The sequence below is a fragment of the Dendrobates tinctorius genome, unplaced genomic scaffold (genome assembly GCF_039654945.1).
Source record: "Dendrobates tinctorius isolate UK_male_01 unplaced genomic scaffold, ASM3965494v1 ptg000138l, whole genome shotgun sequence".
NCBI lineage: Eukaryota > Metazoa > Chordata > Amphibia > Anura > Dendrobatidae > Dendrobates > Dendrobates tinctorius.
Genome location: NW_027361806.1, coordinates 17,246,809 through 17,272,134, shown reverse-complemented (window position 1 = coordinate 17,272,134; position 25,326 = coordinate 17,246,809). Strand labels below are relative to the sequence as shown.

Below are 25,326 nucleotides of genomic sequence, written 5' to 3'. Positions count from 1 at the left end.
TCGATGAGTGATAAAAACGCTGCAAAAACGCAGAACCGACAGGCTGCAGATTATAAATACGATGCAAAAGCGCTGCAATGTGTGAACATCGCCTTAGCAGCGTTTCAGATAAACAAAAACACAAAATGATGCCGCACTTGCTGTGTCGGACCGGGGTGCCAAGGCCCCCTTTTCAGCTACATGCAAATGTGACATTATCCTCAATCACAAATTAACTTAACAATGATCTGGATAGATTGTTAAATGAATACGATGCCGCCCTTGTCTGTACATAATGATTCAAGTATATTGTGCCAAGTACTGCTCGTATAAGAGGGTGGTGGCCCACCGGAGGATTGTCCCGTTCTTCTGTGGGCCAGTCCACGCCTGCGCACTTGGTCCAGTTGAGGTCGGTTGGATGTTTCCTGATGGCGATCAGTGATCAGTGCCATACATTGTTTATTACGTCAGTTGTCATTCGGTCGCCATGTTGGGATTCTTTTTCCTTCTCTTGTCAGTCCGTCTGTTCACACTATAATTCGCTGTGCAGTTTTCATTTATTCTGCAGCTGCAACAGGTGATGCTGAGTGTAAGGCCATGTGCACACGTTGCGGATTCTGCTGCGGATCCGCAGTAGTTTCTTTATATTCAATGGCAAATGGAAACCGCAGTGCACATGCTGCAGATTTGCTGCGGTTTTAAATCCGCAGCATGTCACTTCTTTGTGCGGAATCCGCAGCGGTCTGACACCTGCTCCATTACCAGGTGTCAAAACACAGGGGAAAACCGCAGGCTAATCTGCACCAAATCCGCAGATAAAACGCAGGTCATTTCACCTGCGGATTTAGCCAAATCTGCGCTGGAAAATCCGCAGCAGAATCCGCATCGTGTGCACACAGCCTAAAATGGTCATTTACAAATTTTGCATCAAAGTTGCAGTCCGCATTTAGACACCTAGGAATGGGTCAGACGTCCATTTTTCACCGCTAGAACCTGTACCCATTAGAATCCACGGCTCTGTTCACATCTCTATTGCTTTTTTTAGAGTCCATAAAAAATTTAACAAAAAAAAAAATCACAGAGACATGTCTGAGTTTTTTTTATTTTTTAAAGACATGACTTTTCTTTTCTTCCCCCCAAAAATACAATACACCAGTCCACAGGTTGTGTGTTACTGCAGATCGGCCCTATGCACTTCAATGGAGCAGTGCTGCAATACCCAACATGACCCATGGAGAGGTGGGTGCAGCACTGGAAGAAGTCAGCAGCCATGCGCAATCGCACCCTTTCCCAGCGCTGGCAGTAGTACTAGTCCTATATTGTACGGAGCGAGCTCAGGAGCTGTGTTATACAGCCGGCACCTGACACTAACAGTAGAGATTGGAGTCAGTTCTGATCACTGCTGTGTAAATGCTGCTGTCACTCTAACAGTGGCACAATCCCAAAATATGCACTAACAATAGGTGGCAATGACAGCCAGGACTCTGCTGACGATCCCTGTTGCTCCAAGGGTGACGGTGACAGCCTGGAGTCTGCTGAAGATCCCCGTCTCTCCAGTGGTGACGGTGACAGCCTGGAGTCTGCTGAAGATCCCCGTCGCTCCTGGAGTGACAGCCAGGGGTCTGCTGAAGATCCCTGTCCCTCCTGGAGTGACAATGACAGCCAGGAGTCTGCTGAAGATCCCAGTCGCTCCAGTGGTGATGGTGACAGCCTGGAGTCTGCTGAAGATCCCCGTCGCTCCTGGAGTGACAGTGACAGCCAGGGGTCTGCTGAAGATCCCTGTCCCTCCTGGAGTGACAGTGACAGCCAGGAGTCTGCTGAAGATCCCTGTCCCTCCTGGAGTGACAGTGACAGCCAGGAGTCTGCTGAAGATCCCTGTCCCTCCTGGAGTGACAATGACAGCCTGGAGTCACAGTGACAGCCAGGGGTCTGCTGAAGATCCCTGTCCCTCTTGGAGTGACAGTGACAGCCAGGAGTCTGCTGAAGATCCCCGTCGCTCCTGGGGTGACGGTGACAGCCAGGAGTCTGCTGAAGATCCCTGTCCCTCCTGGAGTGACAGTGACAGCCAGGGGTCTGCTGAAGATCCCTGTCCCTCCTCGAGTGACAGTGACAGCCAGGAGTCTGCTGAAGATCCCCGTCGCTCCAGTGGTGACGGTGACAGCCTGGAGTCTGCTGAAGATCCCCGTTGCTCTTGGAGTGACAGTGACAGCCAGGGTTCTGCTGAAGATCCCTGTCCCTCCTGGAGTGACAATGACAGCCAGGAGTCTGCTGAAGATCCCAGTCGCTCCAGTGGTGACGGTGACAGCCAGGAGTCTGCTGAAGATGCCCGTCGCTCCAGTGGTGACGGTGACAGCCAGGAGTCTGTTGAAGATCCCTGTCGCTCCAGTGGTGACGGTGACAGCCTGGAGTCAGCTGAAGATCCCCATCACTCCAATGGTGACGGTGAGTCAGGAGTCTGCTGAAGATCCCCATCACTCCAATGGTGACGGTGAGTCAGGAGTCTGCTGAAGATCCCCATCGCTCCAATGGTGACGGTGACAGTCAGGAGTCTGCTGAAGATCCCCGTCGCTCCTGGAGTGCTGGAGTGACAGTGACAGCCAGGGGTCTGCTGAAGATCCCTGTCCCTCCTGGAGTGACAATGACAGCCAGGAGTCTGCTGAAGATCCCAGTCGCTCCAGTGGTGACGGTGACAGCCAGGAGTCTGCTGAAGATCCCCGTCGCTCCAGTGGTGACGGTGACAGCCAGGAGTCTGCTGAAGATCCCCATCACTCCAATGGTGACGGTGAGTCAGGAGTCTGCTGAAGATCCCCATCTCTCCAATGGTGACGGTGAGTCAGGAGTCTGCTGAAGATCCCCATCGCTCCAATGGTGACGGTGACAGCCAGGAGTCTCCTGAAGATCCCCGTCGCTCCTGGGGTGACGGTGACAGCCAGGAGTCTGCTGAAGATCCCCATCGCTCCAATGGTGACGGTGACAGCCAGGAGTCTGCTGAAGATCCCCGTCGCTCCTGGGGTGACGGTGACAGCCAGGAGTCTGCTGAAGATCCCCATCACTCCAATGGTGACGGTGACAGCCAGGAGTCTGCTGAAGATCCCCATCGCTCCAATGGTGACAGTGACAGCCAGGAGTCTGCTGAAGATCCCCATCGTTCCAATGGTGACGGTGACAGCCAGGAGTCTGCTGAAGATCCCCATCGTTCCAATGGTGACGGTGACAGCCAGGAGTCTGCTGAAGATCCCCGTCGCTCCTGGGGTGACGGTGACAGCCAGAAGTCTGCTGAAGAACCAGTATCTTTATCCTGGGCAACAGGCTGGAATAATGAAGTATTCCAACATGTCACAATCGACCAAAGAAGCAAAAACAATTAAAAAATTGAATCAACGCTTTATCAATTTCAATATAGAGAAATAAAACATAACAGTGCATTCCTCCTCCTCCTCGCCGTCTGTAAGACTCTGAGCTACAGACTAATAGCATAATCCAAGCCAAACTGCCTGAAGAATAATAAGGGTGTGTGCAGACGCTGCGGATTATCTGCGGTTTTGACTGCGGTTTGGTCCTGCGGATTCACCATCTCCACAATGGTGGAGATAGGAACCCGCTGCGGATTCCGCAGAAAGAATTGACATGTCACTTCTTTCTGCAGTTTCAAAACCGCAGCAAATCCGCGCGGATTTTTCCGCAACGTCAGCACAGCGGGTTTTTTTTCCCATTCATTTGAATGGTACTGTACACCGCAGCGTGTGCACATACCCTAATAATAAGCTTTATTTATATAGCGCCAACATATTCCGCAGCGCTTTACAGTTTAACAGTTTCAAAACACAAGTCATAAGTAACAATGATAACAATACAATAATTAAAGTAACATAAGCCGCCCCTGCTGGTGAGAGCGGACAGTGAGGTGGGGGAGACAGAGGACGGGGGTGTATTTACAGTGGGGGTCCGGCCGTCCTGAGGTGGGGGACAGAGATAGTGAGTGGGCTACACACACCGACACATAGAAGGACTGAAGGAAAAGCTGATGGGCCCGGGAGATGGCGGCCACCACATACACGGCTGCTGCCGCCGTCATCACACCGGCCCGGAGGATCCCGCCACCGGGACAAGTTACTGCTTTACAAGCACAAAACCCTAAAGAAACAACGGCGGCACTGGGGGTCACATCGCACTTGGGATTTTTTTTTCTGTTTCTCGCACATTTTATAACGTTGTTCACACCTGCAGCTCGTCCTGAGGTGATCTGAGTCTAGGAAAAAAAACCCAAGATGAAATAAAGGAAAAATGGCCACGGCAGGAAAGGGTTATCGCTGCATCGTGCACATTCCCACAGCGTTTATATCTATGAGACACGCGGCTCTGCCTATGTGTTTGTCAGTGGGCATGCTGGGCCTTGTGGTTCCCCCTGTACAGTGAGCAGTGTCAGGGCCCGCGGGGATCCGCGCAGATCACGACTCCGCTCCCCCGGGCTCCAGGTGACACAATCCCCGCACTGAGGAGGGAAGAGCGCGGGAAAACACAGCAGTGACGTCACCGCGCAGGGCGAGGACCCGGCTGTTGCCATGGCGCCCGAACTGACTGGAAACCGCGTGCATCCCCGGTGAAGGGAGCAGGAAGGCGGTCACGTGGTCCCGGTCTCCTGTCAGTCACACGGGGACTTGCACAATGCCGGAGCTTCCTGTGAGCTCGGGACCTGGCGAGGTGCGAGGCCGGTCAGCTGCCGGCGTGAGTCACTCCCTGCACAGCAGGGGTCCAAGCTGGAGCTGCTGCACAACCTCTTGTTGATTATGACTCATTGCATAGCGGACAGGGTTATTGTTGCTAATGCCCCCGTGTTCTGTCGGGATATTAACGCGATAACACGAAAAGTTTAGAAATCCATAATCCATACAGTGCACCAGCTACAGACCCCCCCATACAGAGCACCAGCTACAGACCCCCATACAGTGCACCAGCTACAGACCCCCCATACAGAGCACCAGCTACAGACCCCCCCATACAGAGCACCAGCTACAGACCCCCCATACAGTGCACCAGCTACAGACCCCCCCCATACAGAGCACCAGCTACAGACCCCCATACAGTGCACCAGCTACAGACCCCCCATACAGTGCACCAGCTACAGACCCCCCATACAGTGCACCAGCTACAGACCCCCCCCATACAGAGCACCAGCTACAGACCCCCATACAGTGCACCAGCTACAGACCCCCCCATACAGTGCACCAGCTACAGACCCCCCCCATACAGTGCACCAGCTACAGACCCCCCCCATACAGTGCACCAGCTACAGACCCCCCCCATACAGAGCACCAGCTACAGACCCCCCATACAGTGCACCAGCTACAGACCCCCCCATACAGTGCACCAGCTACAGACCCCCCCATACAGTGCACCAGCTACAGACCCCCCCATACAGAGCACCAGCTACAGACCCCCCATACAGTGCACCAGCTACAGACCCCCCATACAGTGCACCAGCTACAGACCCCCCATACAGTGCACCAGCTACAGACCCCCCCCATACAGAGCACCAGCTACAGACCCCCCCCCATACAGAGCACCAGCTACAGACCCCCCCCATACAGAGCACCAGCTACAGACCCCCCATACAGTGCACCAGCTACAGACCCCCCCCCATACAGAGCACCAGCTACAGACCCCCCATACAGTGCACCAGCTACAGACCCCCCATACAGTGCACCAGCTACAGACCCCCCCATACAGTGCACCAGCTACAGACCCCCCATACAGAGCACCAGCTACAGACCCCCATTCAGTGCACCAGCTACAGACCCCCCCTGTACAGTGCACCAGCTACAGACCCCCACTGTACAGTGCACCAGCTACAGACCCCCCATACAGTGCACCAGCTACAGACCCCCCCATACAGTGCACCAGCTATAGACCCCCATACAGTGCACCAGCAACAGACCCCCCCATACAGTGCACCAGCAACAGACCCCCCCATACAGTGCACCAGCTACAGACCCCCCATACAGTGCACCAGCTACAGACCCCCCCCATACAGTGCACCAGCTATAGACCCCCATACAGTGCACCAGCAACAGACCCCCCCATACAGTGCACCAGCTACAGACCCCCCATACAGTGCACCAGCTACAGACCCCCCATACAGTGCACCAGCTACAGACCCCCCCATACAGAGCACCAGCTACAGACCCCCCCATACAGTGCACCAGCTACAGACCCCCATACAGAGCACCAGCTACAGACCCCCCATACAGTGCACCAGCTACAGACCCCCACTGTACAGTGCACCAGCTACAGACCCCCCATACAGTGCACCAGCAACAGACCCCCCCATACAGTGCACCAGCAACAGACCCCCCCATACAGTGCACCAGCTACAGACCCCCCATACAGTGCACCAGCTACAGACCCCCCATACAGTGCACCAGCAACAGACCCCCCCATACAGTGCACCAGCTATAGACCCCCATACAGTGCACCAGCAACAGACCCCCCATACAGTGCACCAGCTACAGACCCCCCCATACAGTGCACCAGCTACAGACCCCCATACAGAGCACCAGCTACAGACCCCCATACAGAGCACCAGCTACAGACCCCCCCTGTACAGTGCACCAGCTACAGACCCCCCATACAGTGCACCAGCTACAGACCCCCACTGTACAGTGCACCAGCTACAGACCCCCCATACAGTGCACCAGCTACAGACCCCCCCATACAGTGCACCAGCTATAGACCCCCATACAGTGCACCAGCAACAGACCCCCCCATACAGTGCACCAGCAACAGACCCCCCCATACAGTGCACCAGCTACAGACCCCCCATACAGTGCACCAGCTACAGACCCCCCATACAGTGCACCAGCAACAGACCCCCCCATACAGTGCACCAGCTATAGACCCCCATACAGTGCACCAGCAACAGACCCCCCCATACAGTGCACCAGCTACAGACCCCCCATACAGTGCACCAGCTACAGACCCCCCATACAGTGCACCAGCTACAGACCCCCCCATACAGAGCACCAGCTACAGACCCCCCCATACAGTGCACCAGCTACAGACCCCCATACAGAGCACCAGCTACAGACCCCCATACAGAGCACCAGCTACAGACCCCCCCTGTACAGTGCACCAGCTACAGACCCCCCATACAGTGCACCAGCTACAGACCCCCACTGTACAGTGCACCAGCTACAGACCCCCCATACAGTGCACCAGCTACAGACCCCCCCATACAGTGCACCAGCTGCAGACCCCCCCCATACAGTGCACCGGCTACAGACCCCCCATACAGAGCACCGGCTACAGACCCCCATACAGTGCACCGGCTACAGACCCCCATACAGTGCACCGGCTACAGACCCCTCATACAGTGCACCGGCTACAGACCCCACCTACAGAGCTCCGGCTACAGACCCCTCCATACAGTGCACCGGCTACAGACCCCTCATACAGTGCACCGGCTACAGACCCCCCATACAGTGCACCAGCTACAGACCCCCCATACAGTGCACCGGCTACAGACCCCCCCTACAGAGCTCCGGCTACAGACCCCCCCATACAGTGCACCGGCTACAGACCCCTCATACAGTGCACCGGCTACAGACCCCCCATACAGTGCACCAGCTACAGACCCCCCATACAGTGCACCAGCTACAGACCCTCATACACATGGGAGGAGATGATATTTGGACATTATGTCACAATAACACTATCAGCCCCAGGTGCATCACAGGCAAAATTCAGACATCCGTATCCGTATTTAAAGTCCGTATTTGGACCATCATTCCTGGCCTGACCTCTGGATTCCCTTTATTGCAGGGTTCCCCAACTCCAGTCCTCAAGGCCCACGAACAGATAATGTTTAAGGAATTTACTTAGTATTGCTCAGGTGATAATTGCATCACCTGTACAATACTAAGGAAATCCTGAAAACATGACCTGTTGGTGGGCCTTGAGGACTGGAGTTGGGGAACCCTGCTTTATTGGACTAACAGCTTCATAGGCAAATATTGAAGCTGTTGGTTTGGGTAAGTAGACCTGCGGTCAGGGTGGACATAATACAGACATGTGATTGCAGCCTTAAAGGGGTTGGCTGACATTGGCCCCACACCTGAAACCCTCAACAGTCAGGTGTTACAGCCAGGGGAAGCTTGGCCACAAGGCTCGCAATTAGTCCTGCAGTGTAAATGCGTTATATACTCATGATCTGGCTGAGCCGCTCTGCAGAATCTCTCCTCTGTAGCCCATAGGCCAGGGTCACACTTGCGTATGGCATCTGATGCGAGAGGATCGGATACGATATGCTAATGACCCTCGGCTCCTGCTCTGCTGCGAGCGGGAGCCGAGTGTCATGCGACTGTGCGCCGAGCATCTCGCACAGAGCAGATCGGAGCACAGCTACGGAGGGGGCGGAGAATGTAATTTCTCCATCTCCTCCATTGCTGGGGTCGGCGTATATCGCACAGCGCTCTGATGATATCGGAGTGATGTGTGCTGTGTCACTCGCACCCATAGACTTATATAGGTGCGAGTGAGCCGAGACTCAGCTGAGTGTCAGTGACAATCACAGCATGCTGCGATTTCACTCACATGTAGAATGCGGCCAAGGAAAAAAAAAAAGTTGATGTGAGCTGCCCCCTAGATGAATACTGGTCCGAGTGCTATGCAGTGTGACCCCGGCCATAGATGGGGTTCAGAGATTGTCCCATGTCCTTTAGCCCTAATAAGAGCTTTCCTAATGGGACTGTGGCAGCAGGAGCGGTCCAGGTACTCGCCACAAATGTGTCTCAATGGGGGACAGAAATGACACTTTACCCACTGAATTGTGGCCACATTGCAGTGCTGAGAATAATGTTCATGGTAATGTTCGTGAAGGTAAAAACTCACATGTCATTGACAGATGCAGTAAGTTTAGTCTTCAGTCACACGTTGCACAATTGGTGCAGATTATTCCACAGCAGCATATGTTACATGCAGACTCTGCTTCGGGTTTTGCTCCAGATTTCCCCCTTTACATTGAAAAGGATGAATAAAATCCCCACTGATTCCACACAAGTTATTGTCATGCTGCAGATTTTAAAATTTGCACCGTAGGTCAATTTTAATGCAGAAATTTCCAGTGACGTGTAGTTGAGATTTATTGGGATCTCATTAGCTGGTGATGCATTACACTGTGGATTTTCTATACTTAAATCCTTGCAGGAAATCCACACCAAATATGCAACGTGTGAACCTGGCCTTATGATGGCTTCCACTAACACAAAGAGGAAAGCCATAGAACCGACAAAAAAGGGCAGATGACGTGGGCCATGCGATGTTACTGCTGTCACCAAACTTTCTCATAAACGGTATAGGAGCGCAGTTGTACGATTTCCTGTTCAAGTTCCATATGGGGACTACTTGATACTGGAGGGCGCATTTGCCAGTCCGTTGCGGGAGTAGAAGGGAAGCGCAGCGCAGGGAGATGTGACTTTCGGCTGCCATTCTTAGGATTTATTTTTAACCGTCACAAATATGTATTCATATAAATAGAAAACAAAATCTATTTTGCGTTGTCATGTCGAAACACAATCACCAGATCCTCCCACCACGCGGGCGTCCTCAGTTCCCTCTTGTGGAGTTTATGTGTGATATGTCGCTGCTAGGAAATGTCAGTCTGCTAATATTTAATTGTATCATTTAGAAAATAAATACATTGTCACAAGATGCCGTCATGAGGAGCCTGCGTGAGCGTGAGAGGATTTGGACAACCGGCTCTATAGGGTGGTGGATCCCTGTAGATAACCCCCTGGAATGCGTTCAGACACTGTAGAATTGCTGTGGATTAGTGATGGGAGTTTACTAAATCTGCAGCAATTTACACATTTTCAAAAGCTTTAGGCTGTGTGCCCACGTAAGCGCTTTTTAAGCGTTTTTTTAAGCGTTTTTCAGGGTCAAACCACTTCTCAAACGCTTAAAATAAGCATCCCATTCATTTTAATGCATTTTGCCCTTTTTGTGCCAATTGAGGCATTTTTTTCCGCATAGGAAATGCTTAGCGGTTAAAAACGCAGCATGCTCATTAATTTTGCAGAAAAGTCCACGTTTTTAGCTATTTTATGAGTCCAGAAGACGCGCAGGAAAAAAACGCATCAAAAACGTGAGTTTTTGAGCAAAAAAACGCGTGGAAAATGCACAAAAACGCGCAGAAATAAAATGCACGTTTTCTGGGAAGGAGTCCGTTTCTGAAGCAGAAATTTTCTGCATACATGGGCAAATAGCCTAAATGTAGTAGAAAACTCCATACAGAAAGTTGAGCTCTCCATGGATGTTCCAATATGATACATGAATAATTTCCTGGAAGAAGACGGGAGGCGCCGGACCAAGACCTGCGACACTCATCGGACCGGACCGCCCCCCCAGGTGACTATAATAAAAGTTATTTTTCAGGTCGGGCCAGGGGCTTATCTACAGCATTATAGAATGCTATGGATAAGCCCTGGAAGGCGGTGGCCACATCTTATAGCGGCCAAAAGAGGTGACCGGTTCCCTTTAAGTAAAATAAGTTACTTGCAATTTTTCTAAAAATCCACAGCTTAAAAAAAAAAAAAAAAATCACCAAAAAATCATTGTGGGAACTCAGACTAAGGGCTCATGTTCATCTGAATTTAGAAAATCGTTTCGATGTTGGTCCAGAAAAGTTGGGCAAGTGTCATGTGAGTACACTGCGAATTTTGTCACCTAGCATCCGTATGACATCAATATGACATGCGTATGCAGTGCGATTTTAACATCAGTTTTTACATAAAGGAATTCTCTCTGTCATTTCAAGCTAGCTTACTAATAAAACAATCTTAGATACATGTAATTGAGATATATAATCAGTGCAGTGTAGCTTACTGTACATGTATTTAGCTCATAATTTAATACTTTAAAAAAATGGCGTGGTGGTCCCTCAAACGTTCACTATCCAGCTTAGGGAAAGCCGACAACTGAGGGCTGATGTTTAAAACTTGGGGAGGGAGTAATAAGCATAGAGCTTCCCAGGCTATTAATATCATCTCACAGCTGTCTACTTAGCCTTTACTGGTCATTAAAATAGGGGACCCAAAAAAAAAATTACGTGTGGTCCCCCATATAATTAACAATCAGCAAAGGCTAGGCAGACAGCTGCAGGCTGATTAGTAGGCTATGAAGGAGCCATGGATATTGTCCCCCCTCACAGGCTTAAAACATCAGCCCTCAGCTGTTCGAGAAATGGCGCATCCATAAGATGTGCCAAACCTGGTGCTTAGCCTCGCTCTTCCCACTTGCCCTGGAGCAGTGGCAAGTGGAGTAATAGGGAAAGTGAGTGAGCAGTGACATCACTAATGTGATCAGGGTTCATCAGTTATGAACTCCGGTGACCTTTCTCATGTCAGCGCAAAACACTGTTGGAGTGTTCTCACGCTCCTGTGCCAGTGTGTTCCATCTGGCTTGCTGAGTGGTCGCATCATGCCACCGATCAAAAAACCACCTGGATGTAGCAAATTTTATTTTACAGTAATAAATGGGAAAAAGATGGACAGGGAGTATTTATTTAAAATAAAGAAGTCTGTGTCTTTCTTTCAATTAAATAACTTTATTCTGGCTGCGTATTTTTTACAATATGACTATGAGGTTACTAATGGGAGCGTCTTATAGTCGCCTTTCCATTGCTAACCCTTGGGTTTGATGTCATTTGCCCATTCAAAGCAGACATCAACCCCAATACGATTACCCCACTTGCCACCGCACCAGGACAAGTAGGAAGAGCAGAGGCTAAGTGCCAGAATAGAATCATAGAATCGTAGAGTTGGAAGGGACCTCCTGGGCCATCTGGTCCAACCCCCTGCTCAAAGCAGGATTCGCTAAATCATCCCAGTCAGATGTCTGTCCAGCCTCTGTTTGAAGACTTCCATTGAAGGAGAACTCACCACTTCTCGTGGCAGCCTGTTCCACTCATTGATCACTCTAACTGTCAAAAAGTTTTTTCTAATATCTAATCTGTGTCTCCTCCCATTCAGTTTCATCCCATTGCTTCTAGTCTTTCCTTGTGCAAATGAGAATAAAGTTGATCCTTCTACAATGTGACAGCCCTTTAGATATTTGTAGACAGCTATTAAGTCTCCTCTCAGTCTTCTCTTTTGCAAACTAAACATTCCCAAATCCTGCAACCTTTCCTCATAAGACAGGGTTTGCAGACCGGTCACCATTCTAGTCGCTCTTTTCTGAACTTGCTCCAGTTTGTTGATGTCTTTTTTAAAATGTGGTGCCCAAAACTGGACACAATATTCCAGATGAGGTCTGACCAAAGAGGAGTAGAGGGAAATAATGACTTCACATGATCTAGACTGTATGCTTCTGTTAATACATCCTAGAATTGCATTTGCCTTTTTTGCTGCTGCATCACACTGTTGACTCATATTCAGTCTGTGATCTATTAGTATACCCAAGTCTTTTTCACATGTGCTGTCACTTAGCCCTATTCCTCCCATTCTGTATATGCTTTTTTCATTTTTATTGCCCAGATGTAGTACTTTGCATTTCTCCCTGTTAAAAACCATTCTGTTAGTTGCTGCCCACTTCTCCAGTTTATTTATATCTTTTTGAATTCTCTCTCTTCTCTAGTATTAGCTATCCCTCCTAGCTTTGTGTCATCAGCAAATTTAATCAGTTTACCCTCAATTCCTTCATCTAAATCGTTGATAAAGATGTTGAACAATACAGGGCCCAGGACAGAGCCCTGTGGTACCCCACTTGAGACATTCTTCCAACTGGATGTGCAGCCATTTACGACCACTCTTTGGGTCCGATCACTAAGCCAGTTATGAATCCACCTAACAGTTGCCTTGTCCATTCCATACTTAGTCATTTTTTCAATAAGGATTGTATGAGAGACTTTGTCAAATGCTTTGCTGAAGTCAAGATATACTATATCCACAGCATTTCCTTGATCCACCCAATCAGTGATTCCATCATAGAAGGAAATTAAGTTAGTCTGACATGACTTATTAGTTACAAACCCATGCTGACTCTGTTTAATCACTTCATTCTTATCCAGATACTGACATACATGTTGTTTAATAATTTGTTCAAAGATCTTTCCTGGTATAGAAGTCAGACTCACCGGCCTATAGTTGCCTGGGTCCACCTTCTTCCCCTTTTTGAAGATAGGAACAACATTTGCTCTTCTCCAGTCTTCTGGGACTTCTGTTCTCCAAGAATTTTCAAAGATTATGGAGAGGGGTTCAAAAATTTCTTCTGCTATCTCCTTCAGTACTCTGGGGTGTAATTCATCTGGACCTGGAGACTTGAATTCATTTAGGTTAGCTAACTGTTTCCTCACTATCTTTCTGTTTATAGATATCCTGGATTCTTCTATTCCCTTAATAGGACAGTGAAGAACAGTTGATGTTACATTTCCTTTCTGAGAGAAAACAGATGCAAAATAGGAATTTAAAAGTTCAGCCTTCTCAACATCCTGTCTTACCATTTCATCATTTTCATCCTGTAAAAATCCTATAGCATCTTTGACTTTTCTTTTACTTTTGACATATCCCCAAAATCCTTTATTATTGCTTTTGACATCTCTTGCAAGCCTCAATTCATTTTCAGCTTTAGATAATCTGATTTGTGCCCTGCAGGTTCTGCAGACAGCATTATATTCTTCTTTAGATATGCCTCCCTCTTTCCATTTTATAAACATTTTTTTCTTCCTTTTTAGCATGTGCTTAATTTCTGTGTTCATCCATCCTGGTTTCCTTAAATACTTCCTATTCTTCCCTCTTTTCGGGAAATAGCACATGTTATGGATGCACCGTTTCCTGAGTAGCTGAAGGCTGATGTTCTTAGTCTGGGAGGGGGACAATATTCATGTCCCCTTCCTAGCCTATTAATATCAACCAGCAGCTGTCTGCCTAGCCTTTGCTGGTTATTAATTATATGGGGGACTCAACATCATTTTTTGTGGGAGGTCCCCCATTTTAATAACCAGTATAGGCTAAGTAGACAGTAGTGAGCTGATATTAATAGCCTGGGAAGCTCCATGTTTATTAACCCCTTCTCAGGCTATAAACATCAGTCCCCAGCTGTTGGCTTTCCCTCAGCTGATTATTAAAAATTCAGGAAACCACACTCCATTTTTAAGCTATATATATATACAGTGGGGAAAAAAAGTATTTAGTCAGTCAGCAATAGTGCAAGTTCCACCACTTAAAAAGATGAGAGGCGTCTGTAATTTACATCATAGGTAGACCTCAACTATGGGAGACAAACTGAGAAAAAAAAATCCGGAAAATCACATTGTCTGTTTTTTTTTCATTTTATTTGCATATTATGGTGGAAAATAAGTATTTGGTCAGAAACAAGCAATCAAGATTTCTGGCTCTCACAGACCTGTAACTTCCTCTTTAAGAGTCTCCTCTTTCCTCCACTCATTACCTGTAGTAATGGCACCTGTTTAAACTTGTTATCAGTATAAAAAGACACCTGTGCACACCCTCAAACAGTCTGACTCCAAACTCCACTATGGTGAAGACCAAAGAGCTGTCAAAGGACACCAGAAACAAAATTGTAGCCCTGCACCAGGCTGGGAAGACTGAATCTGCAATAGCCAACCAGCTTGGAGTGAAGAAATCAACTGTGGGAGCAATAATTAGAAAATGGAAGACATACAAGACCACTGATAATCTCCCTCGATCTGGTGCTCCACGCAAAATCCCACCCCGTGGGGTCAGAATGATCACAAGAACGGTGAGCAAAAATCCCAGAACCACGCGGGGGGACCTAGTGAATGAACTGCAGAGAGCTGGGACCAATGTAACAAGGCCTACCATAAGTAACACACTGCGCCACCATGGACTCAGATCCTGCAGTGCCAGACGTGTCCCACTGCTTAAGCCTGTACATGTCCGGGCCCGTCTGAAGTTTGCTAGAGAGCATTTGGATGATCCAGAGGAGTTTTGGGAGAATGTCCTATGGTCTGATGAAACCAAACTGGAACTGTTTGGTAGAAATACAACTTGTCGTGTTTGGAGGAAAAAGAATACTGAGTTGCATCCATCAAGCACCATACCTACTGTAAAGCATGGTGGTGGAAACATCATGCTTTGGGGCTGTTTCTCTGCAAAGGGGCCAGGACGACTGATCCGGGTACATGAAAGAATGAATGGGGCCATGTATCGTGAGATTTTGAGTGCAAACCTCCTTCCATCAGCAAGGGCATTGAAGATGAAACGTGGCTGGGTCTTTCAACATGACAATGATCCAAAGCACACCGCCAGGGCAACGAAGGAGTGGCTTCGTAAGAAGCATTTCAAGGTCCTGGAGTGGCCTAGCCAGTCTCCAGATCTCAACCCTATAGAAAACCTTTGGAGGGAGTTGAAAGTCCGTGTTGCCAAGCGAAAAGCCAAAAACATCACTGCTCTACAGGAGATCTGCATGGAGGAATGGGCCAACATACCAACAACAGTGTGTGGCAACCTTGTGAAGACTTACAGAAAACGTTTGACCTCTGTCATTGCCAACAAAGGATATATCACAAAGTATTGAGATGAAATTTTGTTTCTGACCAAATACTTATTTTCCACCATAATATGCAAATAAAATGAAAAAAAAACAGACAATGTGATTTTCTGGATTTTTTTTTCTCAGTTTGTCTCCCATAGTTGAGGTCTACCTATGATGTAAATTACAGACGCCTCTCATCTTTTTAAGTGGTGGAACTTGCACTATTGCTGACTGACTAAATACTTTTTTTCCCCACTGTATATCTTCTATTATATTCTGAGCATTCAGGTAATGAATTTAGTGTACTCGGCTGATAAAAAGTCGGGTTTCCTATGAGATGAGTGCGTAAAAATCCACAGCACACGCATGGTCCATGTGCCGCGCAAGTTTTTTTTTTTCTAAACCCATTGACTTGCATTGGCGAGTCTCATCAGATATATGCGGCCAGTCACGGTATGTTGCGATTTTGTTCTCAGCCTGATCTGAGCTGAGAAAAAAAATTGCAGATGAGCAATGAATCATTGAATAACATTAGTTAGACTGATTTTTTTTTTTATCGGATTGCATTCGCCCGTTTTTCATGCAGATGATTATGAGCCCTTTAGCTGCAGCCACAACATATGAACACAGACTTAAGGCTACATTCCCACAATGTTCCCAAAATTTTTGTTGATTTTTTATTATGCTGAGTATTTTCAAAAAAATGCAAGTAACCTATTTTACTTAATGAGTGTAGACATGGTGCAGAAAACCTGCAACAACACACCAAACGCTCATCGTGGTATCAGACACTGCTGCAGTCTATCAAAGGTGGTCGGTCTCCTAGGCAAGAAGAGCAGCGTTTGCAAGATCTTTGCTATAGAGCTTGAAAGCGCTGCTCTAAAGCTGGATGGATCACGGGATCTTGGCAGGGTCAGTGCCCCTGCGCTCCACCTACACTGAAGAAGCAGAACTGCTCCTGCTTACAGCATTGGAGAGCGCACAGATCGGGTCAACGGTGCAACAATGCTGCTAGTCCTCACTGTCAATCAATCAAAATCGCATCACCCCTGTAAGTCCGGAGTCACACAATCATGTGACCATGTGTGGCATTGGATGCGATATGCTAATGACAGTCGGCTCCTGTTCTGCTGCGAGTGTGAGCCGAGTGTCCGTGCTCTGTACTCTGATCCTCTCACATCAGAAAATTGGAGCACAGCTGTGGCGAAGATGGAGAAATTAATTTCTCCATCTCTTTCATTGCCGGCATCGGCGAGAATCGCACTGCACTCGGGTGATATCTGAGTGCAGTACACACGCACCCATAGGCTTGAATGGGTGTGTGCGATCCAAATTTTGCATGCAATTTCAGCATACTGCATTTTGTTTTGTTTTTTTCAGTCCGACCGGAGCTTTAAAAAAAAATGCAGATGAGTACACAATCATAATAACATTGGTCCGAATGCAATCTGATATTTTATCGGATTAAGTTTGTCCAATTTATTCGCAAGGGTGAGCGAGCCCTAAGCTGTAAACTGGGAGGCAGTGAAGAGACTTAATATGTAAGTTACAGGCCACAGTAAATCGGCAATAAAATCCTTACCTAAGGCCGATTCGCCAATAACATGCACCAAGAGTTTACCATTTGTACGTCCCGAATCATGGTCATATCGCAGCATTACTAGTTCATGGAAAACTACTCGGCGGTCGCTGACCACTGTGACCTCACCTGACCTGTAAGGTGTGAAGCCGCTAATCAGTATTTATTTTCCACTATACAGAGCTGGATTGTTATCCATTGATGCAGCTGACGCCAGCCCTGTTTATGCAGCATTTATTTCCTATGGAAAGTGGAATCACCCAAAGCTCTGTGACTCTCTGTCACTTGATCAAACGGTGCGATTACACTCAATGTTAGATGTGCGGAAGAAAATGGCGATGTGAAGCCGCGGATGAACACGCAAGAAAGTGCTGAACTGTGCCCAATGTGTGCAACTCATGTTACATACTAGTGCCATAATACTAAACGTTACTATCACAAGTTATCCTCCATGCCATCGCTGATGGTCTGACCGCTGGGACCCCCAACGATCCTGAGGTTGTGGCTCTTTAAACCCAAGAATGGCGCTCTGCAGCTAAAATGGAGGAAAGTGCATATGTTCGACCTCCGCTCCCACTAACTGTTAATAGGACTGCCAGAAATAACCTTTGCTTTTTCCGGCAGTCCCATAGGCAATGAATGGAGTGGAAATCGAGCATATGCACCCACGTCCATTCAAGACCATGCTGTGTTATAGTTAGAGGATAACTTATATACTTGGTGCAACCATTTTAAAGTAATTTTACTGCATATTGAGTGAGGAGAATAAGTATTTGATGCACTGCCGATTTTGCACTTTTTCCCACCTACAAAGATTGGAGAGGTCTGTAATTATTATCATAGGTACACTTCACCTGTGAGAGACAGAATCTAAATAGAAAATCACATTGTATGATTTTTACATAAATAATTGTCATTTTAGTGCATGAAATAAGTATTTGATACAATAGAAAAACAGAGCTTTGTATTTGGTAGAAAAACCTTTGTTTGCAGTTACAGAGGTCAGATGTTTCCTGTACTTCTTGACCAGGTTTGCACACACTGCAGCAGGGATTTTGGCCCGCTCCTCCATACAGATCTTCTCCAGATCTTTCAGGATTCAGGGCTGTTGCTGGGAACATTGAGTTTCAGCTCCCTCCAAAGATTTTCTATTGGGTTCAGGTCTGTAGACTGGCTAGGCCACTCCAGGACCTTGAAATGCTTCTTACAGAGCCACTCCTTAGTTGCCCCGGCTGTGTGTGTGTGGGTCATTGTCATGCTGGAAGATCCAGCCACGACCCACCTTCAATGTTCTTACTGAGGGAAGGAGGTTGTTGGTCAAAATCTCATGATACATGACCCCATCCATTATGCCTTCAATGCAGTGCAGTCGTCCTGTCCACTTTGCAGAAAAGCATGCCCAAAGTATGATGATTCCTCCACCATGCTTCACGGTTGGGATGGTGTTCTTGGGGTTGTACTCATCCTTCTTCCTTCAAACACAGTGAGTGGAGTTGATACCAAAAAGTTCTATTTTGGTCTCGTCTGACCACATGACCTTCTCCCATGCCTCCTCTGGGTCATCCAGATGGTCACTGCTGAACTACAAACGGGCCTGGACATGTGCTGGTTTGACCAGGGGGACCTTGTGTGCCCTGCAGGATTTTAAATCCATGACAGTGTAGTGTGTTACTAACAGTAATGTTTGAGAATGTGGTCCCAGCTCTCTTCAGGTCACTGAGCAGGTCCTCCCGTGTAGCTCTGGGATGATTCTTGACCTTACTCGGAATCATCCTTACCCCACGAGGCGAGATCTTGCATGGAGCCCCAGATTGAAGAAGATTGACAGTCATCTTGTGTTTTTTCCATTTTCTAATAATTGTGCCAACAGTAGTTGCCTTCTCACCAAGCTGCTTGCCTATTGTCTTGTAGCCCATCCCAGCCTTGTGCAGGTCTACAGTTTTGTTCCGGTGTTCTTAGACAGCTCTTTGGTCTTGGCCATGGTGGAGTTGTTGTAGTGTGACTGAGTGTGTGGACAGGTAACTTTTATACAGGTAATGAGGTCAAACAGGTGCAAATAATACAGATGAGTACAGAGTAGGGGGCTTCTTACAGAAAAACTAACAGGTCTGTGAGAGCAGAATTCTTGCTGGTTCGTCGGTGATCAAATACTTATTCCATGCAATAAAATGCAATTTAATTATTTAACAATCATACAATGTGATTTTCTGTTTTGTTTTTGTTTGTTTTTTTATTTTAGATTCTGTCTCTCACAGGTGAAGTGTACCTACCATAAAAATTACAGACCTCTCCATTCTATGTAGGTGGGAAAACTTGCAAAATCGGCAGTGTATCAAATACTTATTTTCTGCACTGTACGTATGAATTCCTGTGGTCATGTTCCAGCATAGCTTTGAAAAGGCAATTGGTTTTTTAACATTTTTACAATGTTTTTATGCATAATTATCAAAGCACTTGAGCCAGTTTTTAGGCTAAAATAGATTCAAAATCCCAATCAAGCAGAAAGGGCAGGTTACCAAGTTCCCCATTACATTTTCTGACATTCGTGGACTGTTAGAGAAAGGGGACACATTATTGTAAGGTTTGCATTGTGCAATGTTCCCATGAACTATCAACGATACGTAGCAAAAAAAAAGAAAAAAAAAAAGCAGGTATTATGTTTGTAAAGGGACTTGGCATAAAATTAATGCTGCTTGAACCACATGCAGCACGAATCAGAGACTGGCTGTATTATTACAGCCGTGTATGTTTTACTCTGAGGCTAGGGCGACATGACCATTTTCTCTCCATCTGAGAAAATTGCTCTGATCATGCTAATCAGACTCCGATCAGAGTTGATCACAATGGGATCTCATTTTTTCGGAGGGGAAGTGAAAAAAAAAAATAAAACTTCACCACCTGTATTATGTCAGTGTGTGAAAATCGGACTGCACTCAGATGTCAACTGAGTGCGGTCCAATTTTTTTTTTTCATGGACCCATAGCCTTGAATGAGTTCTCATTTTCGGAGGCAAATACAGCATGCTGAAATTTTTTTCCTCGGACCTAGGAAAAATCGGACAAGCGCACAGCCCCATAGAATAACATGGGTATGAGTGCTATCTGTGATAGTGTAAGGGGGTGACATAGTATTTCCGCCGTGCTCTGTTCCCCTAATGGCTCTTAATGTGTAACTGTTTATATATGTTAGTTATTGTAACGTCATTGTTAATACTCGGTGGTATTGCTACATATAATATTTGCATTACCCTGCATAGTCGTTTGTAAGGGGTTAAAATAGGAGGGGCTGCTGGGGAGTAAGACAGGAGTTAAGTCAGATGGGGCCAGGGTGCCCGAAGTGTCCACATGGGCTATAGGCCCAGGATGGCTCAGCAGCCATGCAACGTTAAGTAGCTTCAGCCCACGTTATCCACGGCCACTGGGCATCATTTCAGTGGGCCAGTACAGGAGAAAGATGTGGCAACTCATAGCCTGGGCAGACGCCGTTAGGGCAGGAGTCGGTTGGAGTGAGGAACTGAAGGAAGTTTGAGCTTCAACGGGAACGGTACAGATGGGCCGGATGCTTTACCAGGAGCAATCAAACCGGGTGGCTGATGATTTCGAGTCTGGGGCGAAACAGGCAGAAGGAATTGTCATCATGGAGAGGTTAGGCCAGGGAGGATCTGGGGAGAAGTCTAAGACCGTCTGGTCCGGACGTGTGCCGCACAGAAGCATCAACGAAGTGGGGAAAGATGAGGAAACAAGTGAATTCCATGATGTGCCAACTGTGGATGTAATGTGTGAAGTACTAAGTAAAGAGAATGTTCTAGTTATCTAGGACTGTGTCTCCATTACTGGGAGTCGCCTGGAAGAGGGGCTGTCGCCACCTAGGAAGTGCCCGGGGGGACCGGAACCTGGAGATGCAGGTACGCTGAGAAGAGGAATACAGTATTCTGTGAGGGAAGATCGGGACACAGATCCTTCAGTGTCTCTGGTCACGACTACAGTCCTGTCCTCCCCTTACAGTAACACTCCTCCGATTTATACAATTCAAGAAGCTTTATTGGCAGGACAAAATAAACATTAGTTTTGCCAAAGCATGTGTCCAGTAGGGAATAGGGAGCAGGGACTGTGGGGATAATGGAGGGGACTGTAGGAATGATGGATGGGGTACAGGGTGGGGGCTATAGAAGTCCATGGCATGTCATGGTTGTCTTTCTCGCAGTCTATGACACGCGCTCACATATTGCGCTACTATCTCCACCGCTCTCTCTTCTTCCCCCAGCAGGATATATGTTTTCTCTTCCTCCTTCATGGAGCTCAAATCTGGGAAGAGATTGGATAGTCTCCTGAGGAGAGTGTCAGTCGACTGCACAAGCCCTTAGGCTACTTTCAGATTTCCGTTTTGAAGCATCAGGCGCGATGCGGCGAAAAATGTAAAAACCGGATCCGGCGCCTGTTGCCACCGGATCCGGCTTTTTTCCCCATATACTTACATTATCGCCGCATTGCGCCTGATGGCCATGCGGCGTGTCTGGCTTTTGCCGGAAACAGCAAAAGTTGCCTGTCCGGCGTCTGCAAAAAAACGTTCCATGCAACGTTTTTTGACAGCGCCGGACCGCTTTTTTGCAGAGCGCATGCGCGAAAACTCTTTCTCCCTCTCCTGCACCGTATCCGGCAAAAACAGATGATCCGGCAGGCTGCGGCTTCTACCGGATCCAGTTTGACAACTTTTCGCCGCATCCCGCCGGATTTAAAATCCGGAAATCTGAAAGTAGCCTTAGACAGGTCTCTTACTATACACAGACATAGGAAACGACCTGTAAATGAAGATGGGGAGAGGCCGGCCGGGGCTACGCCAGACTAGACGATCTCTCCCTATAATCAAAGTAGGTCTATTCTCCGTAAAACATACACGGATGCAATAACGCAGCCAACATCTGATTTGTGCTGCACGTGGATCGGACAAGCCCCATCTGTGGTTACCTGTAAACACTGCACATACTATATGCAATTTATTCTGCCAAGTGCCTGCGCCGCCACGCTCTGCTGGAGATAGCAGGAATTGTGATATGTACGTGTAGTTGCAGAGTCACAGTATTAGGTCTCTGGTAGATTGCAGTGAAACCACCCAATTTTTTTTGGTGCAGAATTTCCATCTAGAGCAGCAGATCTCACAAAGAGACCAAAACACGGAGAAAGGAATGGAAACAGAAAAATCTTCTGATCATGGGTGATGGCCCCGGGTGATGATCGTTGCCCTTAGTGCCATAAGCCAGGCGCGGGCGGCACAGCAGCTCGTATGCTACTAGTGTAACACTTGGCAGCACTCCATGGTAATAACTTGGATTTTATGGCCTCTGGTTTATCACTTTGTGCCCCATGACTAGCGAGTGCGAACATCACCCACAGCCGCCATATCTGTCTAATAAATGAAACGGTTACGTAAGACGTTTCCAGGCTCCTCCGATCCGCAGCAGGAAGATGCAATTACAACATATCGTCTCCATTAGGGAGAAGTTGGGGAAAGGTCGGTGTGACTTCACACTGACTCATATTTCTATCACACGCTGAGAAATCTATGAAATAATCCTCCCCATATGGAAGATGCTGATGCGAAACACGGCGGAGATGTGGTTCCTCTCAAGGCGATTCTGTCATCTCGGGGGGCTTCGTGTTTGCACGCGGTGGGCGCAATGTGCAGCTGTAACCGTGGAAAATGAATCTTTGTCCCTGGAGAGGAAATGAATCCAGAATATGGGGCTGCAGTTCTGGGGAATTAGTGGGCGCTGGCATCTGGACAATGAGATAAGCTGCCGCGTGTATGATGGACGCCGGGTGCAGAATCCCTATGCCCCCCTCCAGGACAGGCACGAGAATGGACTTAAAGGGAAGCTCCACCTTATAGTGGCTTTACAGAGACATAATGTGGTCATACATAAGGAGAGCAGGAGCTGCTAGAAATCCTATAAAGCCACTTACATGTTGTATCTGTTACTGGGAAAGCTGGGTGATAGCAAATATGGTTCTTAGTGCTTGGAGGGCAAATCTAGGGTAGAATATTTCCATAATACAGCGCCTTATAGGGGCACCGGGACCTAACACCAGCACGCAAGGACCTGCAGGGGACCCCTGAGCCCTGGGGACACGACATGCATGGAGCAGGTTTAGGGTCCGTGTTATACAGGAGGCACCCGAATCTAAGGGTATGTGCACACGTTGCGGATTCTGCTGCAGATTTTTCCACGCAGATTTTGCTAAATCTGCAGGAAAAATTACCTGCGGATTTAGTGCTGATTTACTGCGGATTTCACCTGCATTTTTACACCTGCGGATTTCTATAATGGAAGAGGTGTAAAGAGGCAGCGGAATCCGCACAAAGAATTGACCTGCTGCGGAAAATAAGAGAGTGCACACAGTGCGGATTGAGCTACAGATTTTTATGTGTGGATTTGCAAGTAAAATGACCTGCGGATTTGCCCCTGCAGTTTGACACCTGGACAATGGAACAGGTGTCAAACTGCTGCGGAATCCACAGAAAGAATTTACATGCTGCAGATTTAAAACCGCAGCAAATCCGCATGGAAAAATCCGCAGCATGTGCACTGCGGTTTTGAAAAGGCATTTATTTGCATTGTACTGTACAATGCCTGCGGAGCTGCAGAGGTAAATTCACTGTGGATCCACAGCAAAATCCGCACTGTGTGAACAAGCCCTAAGCCGCAGCAAATCTGCGCAGAAACATCCGCTGCATGTGCACAGCGTTTTTTAATTTTACATTGAATATAAAAGGTACTGTACACCGCAGGAGAATCTGCTGTGGATCCACAGGGCCAAAACCGCTGCGGATCCACAGCAGAATCCGCAACATGTGCACATAGCCTACCTGCTATGGATCAGAGCTATGTCCAATCACAGCAGCTCAACCCCGGAGATGGCTCCTGCTGGCACCGAGTCCAACTGCTGCAATCAGACCTAGCTCCACCTGCAGCCGTTTTTTTTCCCCTTTAGGCTACATTCCCACCATGAGGTTTTGATGTTGCAGATTTTCTGCACCTCTTAAGTAAATACTCAGTTTGAAAAGCTCACCAAAAACACAGCCTTAGATGCCGCCATAAATTACGCTGCCGGAAATAGGGTGCTGATGGCAGTGAGGGAACCCACTGAAGACCCCTGTGTCCGCCACGTCTTGACACCTGCAGTATTTCAGTATTGCATTGTATTGGGCGAGTGAACGCAGCTTGAAGTCCCCTAGGGGGACAATGAAAAGTATGTAAATAAAAATGCATACAAATTTTGCCAAAACATTATTAAAATAAAAAAAAATAAAAAAAACTATATTTGGTTAGGTCACAGTGAAAACGCAAAATAAAAGAAATCAAAATGGCAGAACCAATATTTTTAGCTCACTGTGCCTCATAAAAAGATGGAATAAATATGGACTCTAAAATGGTAATGAGAAAAATTACAAAGAAAAAACAAACAAGTTCTTATATAACTCACCCGACTGACAAAAATAAAAAAGTTATAGCTCTTGGAAGGCAAGGGGGAAAATTTGAAAGACAAGAGGGTGTCTGCTGGGAGTGGAGCTGGCCCTGGAGGCACCATATGGCGGTACAGAGCGCCTGCATGGCTCTATATTACGGAGCTGTAGGGACTCATGCACACCTCTATACATACATGATCCTATGGAGCCGTATACAGTCAGGGTGGTGCTACTTTTGGATACTTCATGACCACCCCAAGTGAATATCTCCTTGGAATATAGTTCAATGCAATGAGCAAGCAAAGCTGCAGTGCAAAGCATGGGAGACCTGCAGCTGTTTGAGCTTCTTATTAAAAAAGTGAGGATTCAGGTTCTACCACTACGAGGTTGAAGTTACTAATAATATGATTGCCCTATAAAACAGATTTACCCCATGTGGCCTTCTCTTGGCTCTGTCACCTCTAGGTTCGCGCAGTACCAGCTACATGACTTTTGCAGCAGATTTCACAGCGGGTTTTGTGGCTTTATCATCCACGCTTGCCGCTGTCAGGTCTCCCCATGTGGTTCGCTAAAGTTGGTGTCCATTTCACTATCTGTATGACAGAAAACCACCATCTCATGGTGCCAGCTGCTCCAGATTGCCACCTGCCACACACAGCGGGGGTCTCTGATACCAGGGAGCAGCTGCAGCCAAAAATCATTGTCCTGATGCCGCACAGAATCCACAGCAAATATTCGACTTCTTCTTCAGGCCATGTGCACACGATGCAGATTTCCAGCTGATCCGCAGCGGATTT

The 25,326-nt window shown here is 47.6% G+C and overlaps 1 long non-coding RNA gene across 2 annotated transcripts; it reads right to left on the bottom strand.

Moving 5' to 3' along the window:
• Positions 1-2,997: 2,997 nt before the first annotated feature.
• Positions 2,998-25,050, bottom strand: LOC141048766 (uncharacterized). 2 transcript variants are annotated; one of them, XR_012220138.1, is made up of 3 exons: positions 24,960-25,050; positions 24,133-24,294; positions 2,998-3,289 (listed from the first exon to the last, which is right to left on the bottom strand). It is a non-coding gene; the product is annotated as an uncharacterized lncRNA (long non-coding RNA). The 2 variants fall into 2 exon arrangements; XR_012220137.1 differs by lacking the exon at positions 24,960-25,050 and adding an exon at positions 24,724-24,936.
• Between the last annotated feature and the right edge of the window lie 276 nt (positions 25,051-25,326).